The sequence below is a fragment of the Chrysemys picta genome, chromosome 8, assembly GCF_011386835.1.
Source record: "Chrysemys picta bellii isolate R12L10 chromosome 8, ASM1138683v2, whole genome shotgun sequence".
Lineage (NCBI taxonomy): Eukaryota > Metazoa > Chordata > Testudines > Emydidae > Chrysemys > Chrysemys picta.
Genome location: NC_088798.1, coordinates 35,372,123 through 35,395,380, shown reverse-complemented (window position 1 = coordinate 35,395,380; position 23,258 = coordinate 35,372,123). Strand labels below are relative to the sequence as shown.

The 23,258-nt window shown below is 41.3% G+C and overlaps 1 protein-coding gene across 3 annotated transcripts in view; it reads right to left on the bottom strand.

Annotated features, from left to right (window-relative positions):
* TLCD4 (TLC domain containing 4) overlaps positions 1-16,198 on the bottom strand; it is a 93,562-nt gene extending 77,364 nt beyond the window's left edge. Inside the window, exon 1 of one of the 3 annotated variants that reach the window (XR_010590011.1) lies at positions 15,656-16,198. The gene's annotated coding sequence lies outside the window, so the exon portion shown is untranslated. The remainder of the gene's footprint in view (positions 1-15,655) is intronic. The other 2 variants (XM_005307540.5, XM_005307535.5) reach the window with 2 other exon arrangements.
* Between the last annotated feature and the right edge of the window lie 7,060 nt (positions 16,199-23,258).

Below are 23,258 nucleotides of genomic sequence, written 5' to 3'. Positions count from 1 at the left end.
GCCCCCCTCCACAGCCGCAACTCCTCTCCCTGTCCCCATTCTCTTGACTATCATACACAGAGTCTTCTGTCTCTGGCTTTTCCCCACCTAATATAACAAAAATTTTGGTTAGACTATTCTGCTGTCTTCACAGTAAACCTCCCCACAAAATAAGAACACATTATATTATCACAGACAACTTGCAGCAAGCCACATGAGTTGTTAAGCCTTTATTGCACAGCTGTACAAAGGCTTGAACTAGAAACATCAGTGCCAGGTTGTTCACCAGCAGGCAATTACATTGGCACATTCCCTTTTACTTCCAAGGCAAGCATGAAGTGGCTGTGTAGAAACCCTCTCATGTTTTTTTCTTTACTGGAGCATTTGCACTGTAATCCTTCCTGACTGTACATCTGTGCAAGTGAAGAAGTGAAAAATTTCTTTAAAATGATTCACAGGTGGATCCCCCAGAGACTTAGTGAGTGCCATGCACTGCCCTGGGTAAAAAACTAACCAATGAAGATCATTTTGACCTACATCACAGCAATAGTTTGATTTCATCCAGTCATTAGTGCCTCTCAGTTTAACAGTACAACACAAGGCAGCAGAAGGAAAACTGCGGGGAGGGAGAATACCTTTAAGTCAGGAACCCCAATGACCCCAAACTTGTGATATAGATTTATTCTACTTAACGGCCAGGGGGCAAATTTGTCACATACACACGGGGTCAGCTATAGGTTGTCTTAACTCAAGAAGTTCCTTCGAGAGGAAATGTACCCAAACTCCAAACCTATAGACAATGGAACTCCCTGTGCCTGTATCCTATAGATAACTAACTACTTAGTTTGCAAAATAACAAGGGTGGGGGGCAAGTAAATGAACAATAAGGGGTCATAAGAGGGGCAGATACATGTAGCTTGCTAATTATGTAAGGTAATGATGGCAAATTTTGGCCAATCATAGAGCGATAGATTATCATAAGCAACTGCATATAATGCTTTGGTGTAAGTGTTTTCTTTGTTCTTGCTGACTTATGAGCTCGAACCCAATTGCAATTGAAATAAATGGCTCGCCCCTCCCGGGGCTCCTTGCTTGGCTAGCTGTGTCCGTCTCGCCTTATTCCTCAGCTGGAATGGACAGAAATTTCTATGACAGTTTTGGCGACCACGAAGGGACTTCTCCAGCTCGGAACCACTCCGGGGCCCCTCCCTCGAGAAGGACCAGCGTGCGCCGAGGTGAGTTTACCTTGGGTTGTATTGTCTTGGGAGTTGGCACCCGGCAGGGACGATAAGGAGGACTCTGAGAGACGGACCACAAGCAACGAGACAGATCGTGTTGGAAGAGGCCTCATCAGGAGACGGGTAAATTGTCTCTGTTTTGTGTTATGTGTACACGGGGGTCTTAGACCCAACGGTTTCCTTGGGACAGCCTCGGTGAAATTACTGGGACATCCGTCTGGCAGTTAAACACTTTTAGAGTGCCAGCCCAGTATAAAAACAAGTTTCAGATGACAGGAGATTACCCAGGCAGGAACAGAGGCTGACTGGATAGGCTGGGTGGTCTCCCCGGGACATAAAGGAAACCGTCACTGACTCCAGGGCTTTGTTCTCAGTAACACTGCGGATGGTGGAGAACTGAAGCAGGGAATTTAGGAGTCAGTTAGACCTGACTTGGGAAATTGTCAGGTGAAATTCGATGCCAGCACACTTCTGGGATGTGTTCTCAGGAATTGGGGAAGATTTCGCCTCAAAACCTTGAGAACCATCCTGGAAGATTTGAGACCAGAACGAATGAATTATTTGTATTTGTTTTATAGCACTGCTCCAATTTGCAAAGATAAAGAGTGCACTCTCATGTTACAACAAGCTAAACCTCCTCCTTACCAGCAGTGTAGAGTAGAGGAAGACGATTATAGGCCTGTTCCCCCACCAGCTGCGTCCCCTCAACCCCTTCCCATTCAGGTAAATTGAGTGGTCCTAGGGACCGCCTCTGCACCAGTGTAAGATCTGCCTCTAACCCTATCCCGACCCCGAGCCACATTGTATCCTGATCTGCCAGTGGCCTATAATACCTGAAGCCACGTTTGCAGGCGAAGTCTGCCCGACTCCTCGACCAGCTCATGGAGTTAGTCTTCCGAGTGTGTTCCTGGAGACGTCAATTTCAAGTTAATTAAACAAGAAGGACAGGACCCTCCGGTACTCCAATTGCCCTTAAGACAGTACCCTGTTCCTACCGGAGAGGGTCAGGTTGTTGACCGCTATGTCCACACTCCTTTCTCTATCAGTGACCTATTGAATTGAAAGATTACCACCCCAAGGGTCAGGGACAACCCAGAATCTGTACATAGGACATTGAAAGAAAGGAAACAAGTGCTCAGTCTAGCTCAGGAGTCTATAGGTGATTTACCCCCACCGCCACCAGGACAGAATGCCCTGACAGCAGGAGATGTAACTGGGGGTGATCCTAACTGAGATTACAACAATGCTGGAGAACAATATAAATTAACCTCTTTAAAGACTGTAATTTTAAACGGAATTAAGAAGGCTGGGCAGAGAACTACTAATTGGAGTAAAGTAACTTCTGTCCATCAAGGCCCAGATGAACACCCCTCAGACTATTATGAAAGACTGATAAAAGCTGCTAGGTTGTTTGGGGGTCTAGATCCTAAAGCACAGGCAAATATGCCAGTGATAAGAGGATTGTTTAGAGACTAGGCTGCAGAAGATATCAGGTGGAGATTAAATGATGTGGAAAATTTGCAGGGATGCCTCTCTCTCTCTCTCAGATAGTGGCTATTGCCACCAGAGTGTTTAATGGGTGAGAAGCCCGATGAAAGGCTGAGAGGGCGAAGGAAGAAAAAGGGAAATATAAGAATATTGCTGGCTGTATTGAAGGGAGAAGAGCCTGGTGTCGGCAGAGGCCGAGGAAGAGGACAAGGGTTCTTTGGTAGAGTGGGAACCAGTAAAGGGGGGGAAGGGGGGTCCAGAGGACTTTTAATTTATTATTACTGTCATCAAGAAGGGCACATGAAGAGAGATTGTAAACTGAGAGCCCAGGGACAACTTAAACCTCCTCAAGGTGTTAATAAGGGCCAAGGTCCAGCTTGGACACCGCCTAATCAACCCTTCCAGGGGGTAATGCAGAATGGGGGACTTTATGACTGATGGGATGAAGGGGGTTCCACATTGTTATGTTTCGCAGTGTTTTCCTTATCCCGCAATGATCCCCTAGTTCCTTTGATGATTGGAGGAAAACAGAATGATTGCTTATTAGACACAGGAGCCACACTTTCCACCCTTACTGATTTGGATCTTCCTAAGAGTGGCAAAATTGAACGTGTTATGGGATTGAAGGAAATCCTTTTTGTTGTCAGATTTCCAAACCTTTAAACATACACATAGGGCCCCTGTTTGAGGAACACGCCTTCCTACTTACCCAAGGACCAACCAGTTTATTGGGACACGATTTGCTGTGCAAACTCCGGGCTATTATTCACTGCTCTGACCAAGGCATTCTTTTGAGCCTGCCAAATGACTCTGTCATTCCCTTGATGGCTCTAATGAATCCCGAAACTCCTTCAAATTTAGCAATGCTTCCCAAGGATTTGGAAAATGCTGTCCCACCTTGGGTATGGGGAACAAAAATACTGACGTGGGATTACTAAAGTCAGCTGAGCCAGTTTGGATACGTGTTAGGACAGACATAGACCCCCCTTGGATTCCCCAATACCCTCTCCCACGAGAGGCAATAGAGGGACTGACTCCTTTAATTGAGTCATTTTTAGGGGGTCATCCCAGATATCATGGAAGCATCTCCCTCAGGGGTATGTGGAATCCCCCGCTATATTTTCAGCTGTGTTGCATAAAGATTTACAAGATGTAATTTTCCCAGGACAGTCTATGTTGCTTTTGTATGTGGATGATCTTTTATTATGCTCAGAAACACAAGAAACTAATGAGCAGGACTCGATAGAGTTTTTATGTGCCTTAGCAATGAAAGGACACAAGATGTCACCCTCAAAGATTCAATCTTGCTTACAGGAGGTGAAATATTTAGGGCACATACTAAAACCAGGAAAAAGAAGCCTTGCTCAGGAAAGAATAAGTGCCATTTTAAATGTACCCCAGCCCAAGACAAAGAGACAGTTAAGGGGGTTCCTCAGCATGGCAGGATTCTGTAAGTCCTGGATTCCTGAGTATGGGGAAATGTCAAAACCACTAGTGCAGATGACCACTAAAGATGAACCTGATCCAGTGAACTGAACTAAAGATGCTACCGAATCCTTTGAGAGTATCATGACAGCCCTTGCATTGGCACCTGCTTTGGGACTCCTGGATGATAGGAAACCTTTTACCTTATTTGTTCATGAAAGGGCGGGAGTGGCCTCTGGTGTTCTTATGCAAGCTTTAGGATCACAGCAACGGCCTGTGGCCTATTTTTTCAGCACTACTGAATCCTGTTGCAAGAGAAGCAGTAGAATGTTAAAGCCCTAGCTGCTGCAGCTTTGGTAGTTGAGAAAGCTCAAGAATTGGTACAGGGACATCACCTAGTGGTAAAAATTCCACATGCTGTTACTCTCCTTCTAAATTAACGAAATACCCAACCTTTCACTAATGAAGGATTGACTAGAGAATCAGTGGATGGTGTAGACCTTGCCTGGACTGAAACTTAAATTCACTCGAAAGGGAACCCCTAGATAAGGTCCCCAGTGTGGGAGCGATGCTTGTTGGCCGACTGGCAAGGCCAACCCGAAGTAGATGACTACAGGACAGCCAAGGCCCTAAACGACTGATATCAGTTTTTGATGGATATAGAAGATTGGACTGTATTATTTGGATTAACGTTTATTGCTCTTTTTTTCTTTTATTTGTTGGTATTTTAACCTATTGTGAAAATGTTTCCTCTGTTGATTTTGTTGTTTTTCCCTTCCCTTTCTTATGGCCATAATAATTTCATTAAATTTAGCCATGCGGTGAGGAATAGAATCCCAGAACGGAGGAATGACTCATGCTGGGTGTGCACCTCGGTGCCTCCCGATGCGGAATGAGGACTTTCTTTCCTTTCTATCCCTTTGATGGCTGCAAATATTACTCATTCATAGATGTATGTTACTCCCCATCAGGCTACGACTCATACCTAGCAACAAGAAGGTATAAGCCCTAACTCCAGGTATTTGTTAACCTTCAAGGTGCAGGGTGAGTGGTGTCTCCTGGGAAATGGGCTAGGCCTGTTTTTAGGGAATAGTACATGCAAATACTATGTGGGCCCAAATGGTGATGGAGAGTGGGTCACTCCCTTTGTTTATTGTTTTGACACCACTGATGACATTAACCAGAAGGGTGTCTGCGCCAATAGTGTCTGCTATGAAAGCTGCACTATGGTATGGGAAAACTCCAATGGACAATGTCTGTATGCAGGCAGAAATGTAGAGACGGAGACATCTCCTCGAAGCACGGGCCTATTGGGTTTATGGGACGTTATACATCCCTGTAACAAAAAGCGTTGGGAGTGACATGGTATACTCCTCCCGGCCCTGTTCCATCAGGGTTCGGTTCTTACTGGGAGTGTGGAAATAAAGCCTATCATACCCTTCCAGTACACTTCTCAGGTTCTTGTTATCTTGCCTGTAGTTTACCCCCATTCGAATTGTGAAGCAATTACATAAAGGCAAGATTAGAAATGTAAGGGACACTAGCAAACCTCAAGCTGAAGAGGATGCAGCCCTTGAACCAATGACATGAACAACATTCCCTAATAATCGCAGACTTAGGAGAGGGGTTATAAGACTACGGGTATTTTATAAATTATGGCTAATGAAACTGCTACAATAGTTACAAGTCAAGCCACTGAGCTTAAGCAACTTAGACAGTTAGCTTTACAAAATCATATGGCTTTAGATATTTTTTTTTTGGCAGCTCAAGGAGGAACTTGTGCCCTCATAGGCCAAGAGTGTTGTGTATTTGTGAATGACACCTATAAAGATACCTTTAACAGAGCAGCCCACTTAAGAGACATTGCCCGAGACAGGTCTGCTGAAAGTAGCTGGACAAATGATTGGTTTGATAGTTTATTTTCCTGGTTCCCTTCCTTAACAGGCTGGCTAAAGGGGGTGTTATGATTTTACTGATGATTGTGTTTATTTTTTTTATGTGTGTTTAAACTGTCCATGTGCAAAATCTCTAAATGTGCTAGGACAACTAGCAAATCGAAGGGGATATTTCTCTCTTTACAAGAAAGATGGGTTTTGGCAAAGGCAGGAAACCATGTCAGATGCGGATATTCTGACCCCTACATATTTGCTGTAATACTCCTACTGCTGTGAAAAGTGTGATCATGAGCCCATTACATGGGTCATGATCTAAGGGGGGAAATTGATATAGAATTATTCTACTTAACGGCCAGGGGGCAAATTTGTCATGTACACACGGGGTCAGCTATAGGTTGTCTTAACTCAAGAAGTTCCTTCGAGAGGAAATGTAGCCAAACTCCAAACCTATAGACAATAGAACTCCCTGTGCCTGTATCCTATAGATAACTAACTACTTAGTGTGCAAAATAACAAGGGTGGGGGGCAAGTAAATGAACAATAAGGGGTCATAAGAGGGGGGCAGATACATGTAGCTTGCTAATTATGTAAGGTAATGATGGCAAATTTTGGCCAATCATAGAGCGATAGATTATCATAAGCAACTGCATATAATGCTTTGGTGTAAGTGTTTTCTTTGTTCTTGCTGACTTATGAGCTCGAACCCAATTGCAATTGAAATAAACGGATCGCCCCTCCCGGGGCTCCTTGCTTGGCTAGCTGTGTCCATCTCGCCTTATTCCTCAGCTGGAACGGACAGAAATTTCTATGACACTTGGATCACTAGTGATCCCCTGCACCCCCCTGAGGCACACCAAATTTTAAAGCAATTGGTTGGATTTTAGAGCGCTTACAGGAGTTGAGCTTTAAAGCACATAAAATGGTGAGAAGAGAAGCACTCTAGCCTTTTTTCTGTATTTGTGCATGTGCGCTGTAAAAAAAAATGTACATTCTTAAATATTGTTATCAATTTGGGTCACCCAAAGATTTAGTGGGTGCTGTGCACTACCTTGGGTAAAATTCAACAGACAGATATTTTGACCCACAGATTGCTAGCTCTGCACAAAAATATCCACCTAGAAACTTTTTGAAAAATGGCAATTTTGGGTGCTTATATCTCTACAACTCCTAATTCAAGTGACCCCAAATTTGGATCACTATTCTTACTCTGCATCCTCCTAAGGCACACCAAATTTCAGAGGAATCCAACTGAGCATGTTGATTTTGGAAGACTTCAAAAAGTCAAACTTTATACAGAAATCGTGACGCAACCTGCTGCTGCACCACTATAATAAGGCTACATCTACGCTTCAGACTGGGGTGTGATTCCCATCTTGAGGACACATATCTGTCCTAACTCTGGTCGAGCTAATGCACTAAAAATAGAGTGTAGCCATAGCTGTGCAAGCAACGGGAGGGGCTACTCACCAAGCACATATCTATCCAAGACAGTAGGCACATATTAAGGGCATCTAGCCCATTGTGGTGCAGAGGCTACAGAGCTAGCACAGGTCTGTCTCAGAGAGGGGAGTCTGATTCCCAGCTTGAAGTGTAGACATACTCCATGATGTACAAAACAAGTCAAATGTGAAGGAAATTGGTTCAGTAATTCTGAAGCTCTGAGCTGTTAATTTTAAAGTGGAGTGCCCCAGTGATAGAGACTTCCCAATGTTCTAATGCAGTGATCCACAAACTTTTTCCATTGTGCCCCCCCCCCCCTGCCCGTATTGGAACCTGTCTGTGCCTTTCCTTGGGAGCTGTGGTCGGGAGCGGAGCTGAGGTTGGGAGCTGGGAGCCAAAGCCAGAGCTGCAGCTGGGTCTGCGGCTGGGAGCAGAGCCATGGCAGGGACTGTGGCTGGGAGCAGAGCCATGGCTGGGAGCAGGGCCACAGCTGGGGTCAGGAACAGGGCAGTGGCTGAAGCCCAAGCTGTGGCTGGGGGCGGGGGCAGGGGCAGGGCCAGAGCGGAGCTGGGGGCAGAGTGGGGCTGGGTGATGCTCCCTCCCCACCCCCCTGAACATTTCTCCACGCCCCCTGGGGGGAGGATGTGCCCCACAGTTTGGGCACCACTGTTCTAATGCATGTTAGCTTTCAGATGACACAAAAATAATCCCATATATATATTTTTTTTTTAATTCAAATATGTTGACATATATTTCAAAATATTATGAACCAATTTTCTTCAAACTTAGTTTAGCCTTTATTGGAATAACCTTAACTCAGAGATGCTCTTTCCTATGTGTTTCCCTCTATTGTAACAAGTTACTGTACTTGCTTTGTAAAGGAGCATATTTGCATGCAGACAGCACCCCACAGTATGTAACTTCTACCAAATGGAAATGGTTCATGAAGTAATTTGTGGGTAAATCAGGTTGTGTGTTTTTGGAGAATGAAAGAATGCATGTATGCATGCAACAGCAACACTGGTTGCCTGTTTACTCTTTTCCAGCGCTGAACAGACCCTTTGTTTTGTTTTGTTTAAATGAACTTACACTTGCTGTCATTTCTCTGGAAATTGCGGCAGGCCAAGAGGTTGTATAACTAGTACATTAAAAATTGCTCTTAGATAGCACTACTGCTTAAACAATCTGAAATATTTACAGATATTAATGAATTAAGCCTCAATACCCTGCAAGATTAGAACCATTATCCCCATTTTGCAAATGAAGAAATAGAGGCTCAGAGAAGTTAAGTGCCTGGGATGTACTTTGATCCTGTGGCATAAATGTGAGTCTAGTACTTGAAATGCCTGGGGCCAGATCTTCAACTGGTGTACCTAGGCACAGAGCCTTCAAAGTAAAAGGAGCTGTGACGTTATTGACATACATTGTGACCGTATAGATCATTGTTGCAACCAAGGTCCTATAGTTGCACCAAATCTTGTACAAAGGAGGTCAAGTAAGGTGTCTCTGAAAAGGTTGTAATTTGCTGGTTATGATTATGCTGTCTGTATGGGTATATCATTTTTGTATTTGAAGTTATGAATATTGGCTATGTACTTGTATCTCAATTTACTGCAAGAAATGATACCTAAAATGTCTACAAAAAGATAAACCCTCTTTCAAAATAGTCTCTAGAAGGAATTCTGCACTTGCCTCCAAGTCCCCTCCCCCCCAGTTCTGTAGCGTGATTCTCAGAGGTACTGGCCATCCAGAGCTCATGCTGATTTTAATAGAAACCATAGGTAAACACCACCACTGAAAAAAATCAGGCCACATTGAGTTGCTAAAACATGCACTACATTAAAATTTTGTTTCCCTATGGCTACAATCTGGTTTGCTAGAAAGTCGCTAAACATTTAATTTTGCAAAATTCTCCTCAGACTCACATGATTTTTTTTTAAGTGGGCAAGAAATTCCCCTCTCTCCGCTCCCATTATTATAGAAAGTAAGTTTTATTCTTGGTCTGGTAAACATTCATGACAGTTTTGCCAGACTGAGTTCAAGAGCTAGTTTTACATAGGCTTTCTCAAAAGACTTTTGTACACACAGTAATGAAAATCTAGGAGCTAATTTGGAATTCCACTTGAGCAAGATGAAAGCAGTGTTGTATTTTAACTCAAATAAAATAAAGGAGTTGAGCATGTACATAATTTCATAGACAAGTATAGACAAAGAGCAGATCAACCATAAAAACATTCACATGAGTAAAGATTTAACCTTTTAAGTGAAGGGGTTAAGTTAGCCCTAATTGTGTATCTTGTTTAATTTAGCAACTTAACTTTTACTAAACATGGCTTTTTAAACACAAACACAAAGGATTAGATTGACAAAGAGGACATAGGTGCTTAAATCCAACATTTAAGTGCAACAGATATTCACCACTTAGCTGCCATCTAACCCTGTAGGCACCTAAATTTCCACTAGTAAAGTCCACTCAGTGCCTAAATTTCTGCCTGTGCTCATGTGCAAAGCTGCCTAAGTCCTGGTGACACCAAGCTACTCAGCACCTAACACATGCCTAAGCCTTGGCGGGATTTACAAACTAGGTGTTCCCCTGCCCATCCGGTAGGCATGCTCAGAACACAACTGACATGCACAAAAGATAAGGAGGTGTAGGTCTCCTATCTAATAGCCCCATGATGATGGTGTTAGTGATTCTAAACAGTATGTCATACTACCCTAATTATCTGATATAATGATTCCACTTAAGAAGGAATAATCAGTTGCGTACATACAAAATGGGAAATGAGAGCCTAGGAAGGAATATTGCAAAAAGGGATCTGGGGGTCATAGTGGATCACAAGATAATTATGAGTCAACAGTGTAACTCTGTTCCAAAAAAAAGCAAACATCATTCTGGAATCTATTAGTAGAAGTGTTGTAGGCAAGACATGAGAAGTAATTCTTTCACTCCGCTCCACACTGATTAGGCCTCAACTGGAGTATTGTGTCCACTTCTGGATGCCACATTTTAGGAAAGATGTGGACAAATTGGAGAAAGTCCAGAGAAGAGCAACAAAAATGATTAAAGGTCTAGAAAACATGACCTATAAGGGAAGATTGAAAAAAATTGGGTTTGGTTAGTCTGGAGAAGAGAAGAAGACTGAGAGGGGACAGGATAACAGTTTTCAAGTACATAAAAGGTTGTTACAAGGAGGAAGGAGAACAATTGTTCTCTTTAGCCTGGGAGGATAGAACAAGAAGCAGTGGGCTTAAATTGCAGCACAGGTAGTTTAGGTTGGACATCATGGACAACTTCTTAACTGTCAAGAGTAGTTAAGCACTGGAATAAATTGCCTAGGGAGATTGTGGAATCTCTATCATTGGAGATTTTTAAGAGTAGGTAAGACAAACACCTGTTAAGGATGGTCTAGATAATACTTAGTCCTGCCATGAGTGCAGGGGACTGGACTAGATCAGTGGTTCTCAGCCAGGGATATGTGTACCCCTGGGGTACGCAGAGGTCTTCCAAGGGGGTACATCAACTCATCTAGATATTTGCCTAGTTTTACAACAGGTTACATAGAAAGCACTAGTGAAGTCAGTACAAACTAAAATTTCATAGAGACAATGACTTGTTTATACTGCTCTATATACTATACACTGAAATGTAAGTATATTTATATTCCTATTGATTAATAATAATATAGTAAAAATGAGAAAGTAAGCAATTTTCTGTAATAGCATGCTGTGGCACTTGTATTTTTATGTCTGATTTTGTAAGCAAGTAGTTTTTAAGTGAGGTGAAACTTGGGGGTATGCAAGACAAATCAGACTGCAGAAAGAGGTACAGTAGTCTGAAAAGGTTGAAAGCCACTGGACTAGATGACCTCTCGAGGTCCCTTCCAGCCCTATGATTCTATGAACATTTTATTTTATAAACTGTCTTGCTTCAATCATCATAATAGCTAGACATGTGACAACAGATTGGACAAAAATTTTCAACAAAACTTTTTTTTCCTCTGAAAAATGCAGATTTGGATCGACTGAAACATTTTTCGAATTCATGTTGAAATCATCAAATTGTTTTGAGTAAAAAACACTGAAAAAGCTAAATGCTTTGCATCAATATTTTTGAAACAAAATGTTTCACTTTTCTAATTTGAAATTATTTTTCCTTTCAAAAATTTGGTTCAATTGAAAAAAACCCTAAACTAAACATTTCCTTTTGAGTCAAACGAAACATTTGTAGTAAACAAAGTCTGACATTTTCTGTTCCGCTGCTGAACCAGAAAAAAAACAAATAAAACAAAAATAGTTATTTGCATACCTCTAAATGATAAATACAGATTGCCCACAGCACAAGCAGCCCCCTTCCTATTATAACTCAAGCATTCATTCCTAATGACAACTTGTATTCAAATAAACAACTAAAATGCTTAAACAAAACCCAATGTGTTTTGTACCCTGCTCTGAAACTGCAGAGATTAGTCATATTCCCCTACCAAAACCAAACTGCAAGGTGAATTACGTGTTGCAATATCGCTTATCAAAAAAGCTTATTTCCTCAAAGCTTTCAGATACATCAAGAGTCTTTAGCAGAAAAGAGATAAAGAGAAAAAGTGAAAAAAAAACTTGATAGTGGTACTGAACATTTTAAAATCGCTAACTTAAAAAAAAAAGACACAAACAAAAAAAACAACATATGGGTACTGTTAGTTCAGGAACAGAAGTTTCTAAAACCAGAAACATTAATAAAAACATTTCCTGAAATTTCAGTTTCAGAGTATTAGGTGGCTGGAGGAGAAGGGAGAAGAAAGGAAATCAATTACACCTAATTTTTAATTTGTTGAGATGCAAACATTTATTTGCAATGTTCAATAACACTGGTCTACAATTTTTGAGAAGTCGTCTGCTTCAGAGATAAAATGTGCTATTTATTATGTATTTTGATGTGCTGAATTCAAATATGACAATTAAAATAACTGATTGGCTACTGTTTCTAAGATATTTAAGTTTTTACTTTTTATATCTATGTATATTGTGTAGATAGTAGAGTTTTAATCATAAATTGTAAACCTAGGTCTTTTCATGTGTTTATGGTTGCTTTACATGATAATATTTCATCTGTCCTGTTTATGTAACACTTTAAAAATCAGCAAAAGGGTTATATAAATAAAATTTATTATGAAACAAAAGGCAAAAAACTATTATCTACATAGTTTAGTCCTATTCAGTGTCTACTTGGCGCATCTTGGCTTGTCTCTTGTATTCATTAAATGGAGCATCTCTTGTCACTGTCCAGCAATAGTCTGCAAGCATTGATGGGCTCCATTTGCCCTGACAGCGTTTCTCCATTGTTGCAATGTCCTGGTGAAATCGCTCGCCGTGCTCGTCGCTCACTGCTCCGCAGTTCGGTGGAAAAAAATCTAGATGAGAGTGCAAAAAATGTATCTTTAGTGACATGTTGCAACCAAGGCTTCTGTATGCCTTAAGGAGGTTTTCCACCAACAACCTGTAGTTGTCTGCCTTGTTGTTTCCGAGAAAATTTATTGCCACTAACTGGAAGGCTTTCCATACCGTCTTTTCCTTGCCACGCAGTGCATGGTCAAATGCATCATCTCGAAGAAGTTCACGAATCTGAGGACCAACAAAGACACCTTCCTTTATTTTAGCTTCACTTAACCTTGGAAATTTTCCACGGAGGTACTTGAAAGCTGCTTGTGTTTTGGCAATGGCCTTGACAAAGTTCTTCATCAGACCCAGCTTGATGTGTAGGGGTGGTAACAAAATCTTCCTTGATTCAACAAGTGGTGGATGCTGAACACTTTTCCTCCCAGGCTCCAATGACTGTTGGAGTGGCCAATCTTTCTTGATGTAGTGGGAATCTCTTGCACGACTATCCCATTCGCAGAGAAAACAGCAGTACTTTGTGTATCCAGTCTGCAGACCAAGCAAGAGAGCAACAACCTTCAAATCGCCACAAAGCTGCCACTGATGTTGGTCATAGTTTATGCACCTCAAAAGTTGTTTCATGTTGTCATAGGTTTCCTTCATATGGACTGCCTGACCAACTGGAATTGATGGCAAAACATTGCCATTATGCAGTAAAACAGCTTTAAGACTCATCTTCGATGAATCAATGAACAGTCTCCACTCATCTGGATCATGAACGATGTTGAGGGCTGCCATCACACCACTGATGTTGTTGCAGGCTACAAGATCACCTTCCATGAAGAAGAATGGGACAAGATCCTTTTGACGGTCACGGAACATGGAAACCGTAACGTCACCTGCCAGGAGATTCCACTGCTGTAGTCTGGAGGCCAACAGCTCTGCCTTACTCTTGGGTAGTTCCAAATCCCTGACAAGGTCATTCACCTTGTGTTATGGGGTGTGGTTCAGAGGAGGAGGATGGGAGAAAATGTGGGTCCTGTGACATTGATGGTTCAGGACCAGAAGTTTCATCCTCTTCCTCATCTGACTCAATGAGAATGATTCTGGTGCATCAGGAACTGGCAGTCCTTCTCCGTGGGGTACTGGGCGTATAGCTGATGGAATGTTTGGATAATGCACAGTCCACTTTTTCTTCTTTGACACACCTTTCCCAACTGGAGGCACCATGCAGAAGTAACAATTGCTGGTATGATCTGTTGGCTCTCTCCAAATCATTGGCACTGCAAAAGGCATCGATTTCCTTTTCCTGTTCAACCACTGGCAAAGATTTGTTGCACAAGTGTTGCAGCATATGTGTGGGGGCCCACCTCTTGTCCTGATCTCCAATTTTGCAGCCAAAATAAAGGTGATAGGCTTTCTTAACCATAGTGGTTATACTGCGCTTTTGTGATGCAAAAGTCACTTCACCACAAACATAGCAGAAGTTATCTGCACTGTTCACACAAGTACGAGGCATCTCTGCTCACTTTGGCTAAACAGAAATGTGTCCCTTTGCAAAATCAAACACTGACAAATAGAGAGCATGACACTGTATGATTTCTAGAGCTGATATAGGGCAATTTGTTCAGCAGAGTGATGTAAGCTTCGTTATGATTGCATCATCCATGACTTCTAGGAATAACATGATGCAATTCATATCGTGAATGACGCAATACCAGCTTCAGATTGCATCATTCATTGTTTTGCCTAAAAAGCAAGTACTGTCCAAACCCAGTCATAGATTTATTCATAGCTCCAGTCAAAGATGTATTTTAGTCATTTCTGGTTTAAATTGAGATCCCTTCCCTTTATAACTCACTTATCCTCCTCCATTCCCAAGTCAAGGGTCGTATATACTGACCCAATAGTATATCTTGAAAACTAGAGCCAATCAACAATTTTAAGCATCATTTTCGTTCTCAGTGACCCAGAATTAGTAAAGTTTGACTACATTTATTTCAGAAGCATTTTGGCTGTAGAGCAGTGTAATCAAACATTGCTATACTACCTAGCAAAGGAAAGCCAGATTGTAAACAAATTAGAAATAAAAACATGTAATTACTAGTATTCTTTTTTGTCCAAGAGGACAGATATTCAGACAAACCAAAAGTGATTATATTAGCATTTACAAAATTCAGTTTAAATAACAATCTAAGATATTATATGTAGGGAAATAAGGACATCAGATTTTAAAACAGTATTTTAAATCTGAAAGTGTCCCTTTAAAAGTATTAGTTTATTCAGTGCAGCATTTCAGAGAGGCTGGACCCGTTTCACAGCATTATAGCGGTAGCATATTGTAGAGACAGGACTTGATGCAATTTGACAGCAACCCTGCTGGTCTAGTGGGCAAAAACTGGAGCTGCAGTATCAGCTGCCTTTCCCCAATTCCAGCTTTCATTTCCTCTCTCCCTGCTGGACTATACAACCTCCCCTCCCCCGCGCCACCGTTCCCACTGACCCGCTCCCTCCCGGGGCTGCACAACCGCCCCCCTTTTCCATTACCCCTCTCCCTGCTGGGGCAGAACCCCACAGTCCCGTTCACTACACCAGACCCTCTGATACACTGCCCCGACCCCTCGCTCCCGGCAGGCGGGGGAGGGGATTCATGGGAACCTGCCCCTCACACGATGGGCCTGGAGCTGGGATGCGCAGCCCGGCCCGGAGCGGGGCTCCCGGCCGCTCCCCATTGCGCCGCCCCCACCCCAGGCGGGCAGGCCGTGTCCCTGTGGAAGGCTGCGGGCACTGCCCCACCCGAGCCCCGCGCACCCTTACCTGGGGTGGGAGGCCAGACGGGGGCTAGTGTGGCCGCAGCTCCTCCCCCATCCCTGCCGGCGCTGCGGGGAGAGCCCTTCGCTGCTTGCCACACAGGATGCTCCGGGGGCAGCGGGTGGCGGCAGCTCCGAGGGCTGCTGCGACAAGCCACTCACTGCGGGATCGGGTTTCGGCAGCCTCGGCCTTAAAGGGGCCGAGCCTCCGCCACCTGCGAGGGAAGCTGCTGCCCGTTAGTGCCAGGGCTGGGTGCACTGAGGTGGAGCTAGCGGCCTCCGCGCGCACACGGTGCCCTGTGGGGATGGGGTTTGGGGGAGATAGGCGGATCAAGCGCCCCGTCTCCACCCCGTGGAGATGGGCTTCAGGATTTTGGGGGGGATTGGGGAGAGTTCCTCCTCGCCCACCCGCAGAGCCCCATGGTGCTAGGATGTAAGGGGGCCCTTCCCAGTTGGCTCCCAGTCTCCACCGTTCGGAGATTTCGAGACCCTAGGCACGAAGTAACGAATGTCTGATGTTTGGTTCTAAGGGCTGCTACGATACGAGATACTAACTGGGGGTGTGGAGTGACTAGGTCAGCACAAGAGTTAAAGTTTGAGATTTTAAATACAAAGCAGTCAAAGACACCTGGAGTTATAGGTTCCACAGCAAACAATTTAGTATCTTCAGTATATACATATACATACAGTGTATGTATATATATGTACTGTGTGTATATGTATATGTAATATTACACACACACACACAGGGGATATTCTAAAGAAACTCAGCCTTGATTTTCTTTAGTCTCAATTGTACTATTGCACTAAAATAAATGCAAAAGCTATCTAAAGAGACAAATATCAAAATAAATGTAATCTACAAGAAATATGTAATAGAGCGAAAATATGCACAGCTCAAAATATGTTCCTATCCAACTCTCAACTCCTGCATTTGGTTAAATAATTACTGTACCTAGGAATACAGGAATTGACATAGTGGATCAGACCAGCACTCCATATAGTTCAGTATCATGTCTTTGTCACTAATACCAGAGAGAAACACTACAATAGGCACTGATAAAATAATCTGCCCAAAGTTTCTTCCTTAACCCACATCAATGTAGAAATAAATGCACCATGCCAAATTCCACCTATGGCTATGTTGGTATGGAAATAATCCTGACTAAAAGACCCAGATCTACACATAGATTTCTTATAGTTTAGGGGCAGAAGGCAACATTATATCATTTAGTCTGACATACATTGTGTGTGAGTTACCAACAGAATTTGGCCCACTATACTTTTCAACGTGCAGTTTATATAGTTAAATATTCCTATGAAGAAATCATTTGCTGATTTTATTGTCTGAGGTCTAAATGTACATTCATGCACTCCTCAATACAGTGTGCAAAATACCATAAAACATGAAGAGCCATCTCATCCAAAGGAACAGGGGCATTGGCAATATTACGCTTGGACTTTCTCCATAAGGATCACAGGAATAGAAGTTGCATTTTAGGGCCAATCCTGCAGTACTTACTCAGATAAAGTTATAACTGAAGTCAAACAGAATGCTGAATGAGTAAATATATAAGTCCCAACCCTGCAGTTTTACAGTAGAACCTCAGAGTTACGAACACCTCGGGAATGGAGGTTGTTTGGGACTCTGAAACATTCATAAATCTGAACAAAATGTTATGGTTGTTCTTTCAAAAGTTTACAACTGAACATTGACTTAATACAGCTTTGAAACTGTACTATGCAGAGGGAAAATGATGCTTCCGCTTTATTTATTTTTAGTAGTTTACATTTAACATAGTACTGTATTGTATTTGCCTTTTTTTTTTTTTTTTTTTGGTCTCTACTACTGCCTGATTGTGTGCTTCCGGTTCCAAATGAGGTGTGTGGTTGACTGGTTGGTTCGTAACTCTGGTGTTGGAAACAGGGCCGGCTCCAGGCACCCGCTTAACGAGCAGGTGCTTGGGGCGGCTAAGGGAGAGAGGCGGCACGTGCGGCAATTCCGGGGTGGCAGGTCCCTCACTACCTCTACGAGCGAAAGACCTGCCACCGCCGCCAATCGCGCCTTCCCCCCCCCCCCCCCCCCAATTGCTGCCGCCAGTCTCGATTTCAATCACGGCTTTTTTTTTTTTTTTTTTTTTTTGCTTGGGGCGGCAGAAATGCTGGAGCCAACCCTGGTTGGAAACTCTAAGCTTTTATTGTAAGGGCTGGTCTACACTGGAGGGCGGTCGATGTAAGATACTCAACTTCAGCTATGGGAATAGCGTAACTGAAGTCGACGCATCTTATTTCGACTTACCTCCCATCCTCACAGTGCGGGATTGATGGCCGCAGCTCCCCCGTCGACTCCGCTACTGCCGCTAGATGAGACACGATATATCAATCCCTGATAGATCGATTACTACCCCCAATTCGGGTAGTTAATAATAATTAACATAATTCCTCTGCTCAAATCAGAACAGAGGAAAAGCAATGGAAACAATTGCAAGCACATAGGTTTGTTTTGTGTGAAGTATGGAAATTCCATTTCACTAAGGATTTTGAGATTTTTTAAATTTGGCTTCATTTCAAATTGGAACAAAATACTCAAAAATTTTGAAGTTCTCCACAAAGGAAATTTAAAAAAAAATTGTTCCATAGCAGTTGAAATATTTCATTTTGACTTTTTAATGTTATAATATAATATATAAAATAATACAAAATAAAAAATTCAAAACAAAAAGTTGGTTAAAAATGAAAAATCAGAATGTTTTGTTCCAAAAATATTCCAACTAGTTTAGAAATCCAAAGGAAGATGTAAATATTCATAAATAAATATTTTGTAATAAAAAGATGTAAATAATGGATTGGTACATACTAAATAGAGCTGGTCAGAAAAACTCAATTGAAAATGCAGTTCTGTCAAAATGGAAACGCTTCACAAAACCATATTGATTTTGCAGAAATTTCATTTAAGAGAAAAAACTGTGGAGGAAAGGTCCGACAATGTCCCATTTCAACATAGTTGGAATGAAGCATTTTGATTTTTCATTTTGAAATTATTTTCAATTTTTTTATTTTGTATTATATTTAAAATTTTAAAAGTCCAAATCCAAACAAAACCATTTTGCCAAAATTAAACATTCTGATCTGAACAACTTTTTTAAAAAATTTCTTTCATGGAGAATTATGAATTTTTCAGGTTTTGTTCCTATTCAAAATGAAGCTAAAATTCAAAATCCTTTGTGAAATGGAATTTCCATTGTCTGCACAGTTCTAATACTATGAATATATTTTGTAATAAAAACAGAATTTAATCACTCCCTTTAAACACACACACACAAAAAACATTCAGGGTATCCCACCCTAAAGAGACATTTAGATTGTGCCAAATTCATCAATAGCCATTGCCTTTAATAAAGTAATTTGCAGGGTCCTGTAGCCTCATTCTGACCCTTGTCATAAATGCTGGTATTCACAATCATGATGATTAATGGTCCCAAAATACTTATCCTGGAATTGGCTAATGTGTGTGATAAGACACAGGGTGTCTGAGCTACTGGAAGATGCCATGTTGCTGCTTCCACAGATCTCATTATGCCTGTTTTTGTGCCCTTATCGTATACACTGCATAATTAAGTCTCAAACAACAAATTCTAAGATCACTTTTTAAGTTGTTACTCTTTATTAAGGGATCTGTATGTAAAATCTTGTTCTTTCCTCCCTCCATATTCCCTACTCTTACATTGCTTTGTGTGCTCTTCCCTCAAACTGTGTGACATAGGTAAATCAAAAACCTCACACTACACTTTACCTATTCTGCCTCTTTATACAGTACCATTAGTTTCAAGACAGGAAACAAGCTATTTTCCTCTTTTACAGGCCCATCTTTACAGGCATTAAAGAGGCAAAACAACCATTGAAGTCTGTATGAGTTTTACCTGAGTAAGGACTGCATGGTGGAATCATGAAGTACTTCAGGAAGAAAGGTTTCAGAGTAGCAGCCGTGTTGTTAGTCTGTATCCGCAAAAAGAAGAACAGGAGTACTTGTGGCACCTTAGAGACCGTGTTAGTCTCTAAGGTGCCACAAGTACTCCCGTTCTTCTTTTTTCAGGAAGAAACACACTACAGAAGTGCTAAGATAATTTTTTCTTCACTATTCCAACAGAGAGCAGCCCATCTACATTACTCAGCAGAAGACCACCAAACCCTCAACATTTCCTTCACCATACTCCTGCCCCTCCTCAAAGCTGTGAAGGCTGCCTTCTTTCTAGAAAAAGAACTGGTCTTCAGTTGGAAGGCTTTGAAGTGACAGTTAAGACTGTAACTGTCATTGTCAGAGCTGAAAGCTATTCGGGTTGTCTGTGGGCCCTACGTCACTAGAGAGAAGGCTTTCCAGGTCAGGATTCTACCTCCTGGAAGTTGTAGACTGTCAGGATAGCCATAGTCCTATCATTCAGGAGTTACAGACCTAAGTAGTATACTGCTCGACAGTTGATGTACAGCATTAAATAATATGAAACAGTAGACGAGAGACCTGAGATATTGTTGAAATCAGAGGGGTTATGATTAAGTCCTAATGCAGAGGGCCTTGGGGTGGAAAATGCGCATACACCACGGGGGCAACCTACCGCCCTTTTGACAAACCCCACACCCCTTGAACTCCATAAAAACACGCTTTACACAGTTATTTTCAACTGACATTTTATTTTACAACACGGCCTGTTCCTCAGTAGGTTGCCCCCATAGTATACACGGTTAGATTACCCTTTGTCTTTTAAAGTGTTTATCCCTTTACAAGACTTAATATAACTTTTACTTGCATTTGTTAAAAAGTTTGGGGAAGAGGCCACCTTCTTATCCCTGATCCACTAACTCACAGAGACTGATTTTGCTAACAATGGCTTTGCTGAAAAAGCATGCTGTTTCAAATTGTTCTTACTAAAAATAATCCATGTTAGTTTAAAACATAGGGGGGAGGAGACTTTTTTATCGCTATAATTTACTTTTATAAACAAGGTCTCTGTGTTTTTAACCCTGGTATGTTTCTGCATCCTCACTTTTTATTAAAACATATGCAAAAGTGCTAAATGAAGGTATGGGTCTTCATATAGGCTTGTCTTTTCAAATGTTTATTCCTTTACAAGGCTTAATATAACTTTCATCTCTATTTGTTAAAAAGCGGGTAAAGAAGCAAACTTCTTCTCTGTGATCCACTGGTTTACAAAATAAGGGGATATAAACTGTCTGTTACTAAGAATCTGTGGTTTTAAACCTAGGGTGTTTCTGCATGCTCTATTTTATTGAAACACACCTGTAAATAAAGGGATGTAACTTCATATAGGTTTGTCTTTTAAAGTGTTTATCCCTTTACAAGACTTAATATAACTTTTACTTGCATTTGTTAAAAAGTTTGAAAAAGAAGCAGCCTTCTTATCTCTGATCCACTGGCTCATAGAAGCTGTTTTTGCTAACAACGGCTTTGCTAAAAAAGCATGCTGTTTCAAATTGTGCTTATTAAAAAATAACCCATGTTAGTTTAAAACATAGGGGGGAAACTTTTATCGCTATACATTACTTTTATAACCCTGGACTGTTTCTGCAAACTCACATTTTATTGAAACACCTATGCCAAGGGGGTTAAATAAAGGAATGGGTCTTCAGATAGCCTTGTTTGTTACTAAAAACCTGGGGTGCTTCTGCCTGCTCTTTTTTTTTATTACAACACATACAAAAGGAATGTGTCTTTTTAAGTAATTATACCTTTGCAAAACTTAATGTAACTTTTACTTGTGTTTGTTAAAAAGCAGGTAATGAAGCAAACTCCTTCTCTGTGATCCACTAACTCACAGTGGCTGCTTTGCTAACAGGAACTTTGCTGCAGCTTCACATTGTTTTTACTAAAAAAAATAAAAATAAATAACCTCTGTTAGTTTAAAACCTAGGGGAAAACTTTTAAAATTGTTTGTTGCTAAAAGCTTATGGTTTTAACTTTTATAAAAACCCCTCTGTAAAAGGGCTACATGGTGAAAAAAATGTTTCTTTAGATAAGAATAAGACAGTTAAAAGGTGGGAGGGGGAGAGGAGGGAGATGGCTCTTGTTTAAAATCTTAAAACTCTAGGATTGGTTCATAAAATGAATTCTATGACACTGTTGTAAGACAAACTCTGATTGGTCCAATCCAAAGGTGGTAATAACAAGATTGAAAGGGTCTGAACCAGGAAAGTTGCCTCATTCTACCGAAAGACTAAAAAGGTAAGAATTCTCTCTCTTTTTCTCATTCTCTCTCTGATTCAACCATGTGCTGTCTATCTTTGCCCTTTGCAAAGGGGGCTCTCTTTTCCCTATTTTTGCCCCATTCTTTCTTTTAACCTCTCTTTTTTCTTAACCTACACTGGTATTGAATAGTTTAAATGCTTTTTTATTCATTTTACCATGCGCTTACCAAACAAGCCCTGCCTTATTTTATTGTTTTTAAATATTATTTAATGATTTTAAAGGCTCTTTTCTTAACCTACCCTGATGGTAAAAAAGTGAATAGGAAAGCATTTAAAATTACTTACTATGTGCTTACCAAACAGGCTTTGCCTTAGTAAATGCCCTTTTTAAACCTAGCTTTTAATGTTACTTAATGATTTTAAAAGGCTCTTTTTTTAACCTACCCTGATAGTGAATAGTTTAATTGTGTTTTTCTTAGCAACCCTTTTACCATGGTCTTACTAAACAGGCTTTGCCTTAGTAAATTCCCTTTTTAAACCTAGTTTTCAATATTATTTAACTTTTACATTTATCTCAAAAATTTCTATTCTTTAATAGCCCACCAAAGTAGGCCTTTACCATCATCTCGCCTTACTCAAACACTCTACAAAGCTCTCTTTTCAAACTAACCCTTTAAAAACAAAAATCTTTCTATTCTTTCATAACCTACCCTTTAAAAGCCCCTCTCTCTCTCTCTCTCTCTCAACCTCCCCAAAGAACCTTTCTTTCCTTGTTTTCTCTAAACCTTACTCAAACTTTCTTTTTTCATCTTTACACTCTTTCACTCTCTTCTTTCAACCCTTTTCTCTCAATGTACCCAAGCACACACATAACACTTCCCCTAGTCAAAAAGACACACACAAAAAATTTCAAAATGGCCAACGGCGCCAAACTTTGGTGCCAACGGAAATGGGGTGGGAAGGCGGGACATAAGCCCTAAATGGGGCGTCGAAACCTGTCAAAAAATGCATGGTGATTAATACTATCGAGCAGTATACTACTGACCTAGAATACAGCAAGAGCATGAGAGATTGGACTTACTTTCAACCTCTAGATCCTTCTCCCAGCTGAATGTGATTTTCAGTGGGGCACTACATACGTTAAACATTTAGGGCCAAATTCTACTCTCATATGATCGCCTGCAATTCCCATTAAAGACAGTGGGGAAGATTTGGTCATTAGTGGAAAACCATTCTCTGCATTTGCAGTACACATTTTTCAAAGACTTACAGCTTTGTTATTTCAGAACCAAAAATTCTTCATCTCTGAGGCACTGCTCCTCAGTGAGGTTTTAAATCCATAAAGAGTTTGCTGTGTTAAAAAGTAGGGCATTTGTGAGTCATTCAACTGCATTTGAAAATGGTTCCAGTTA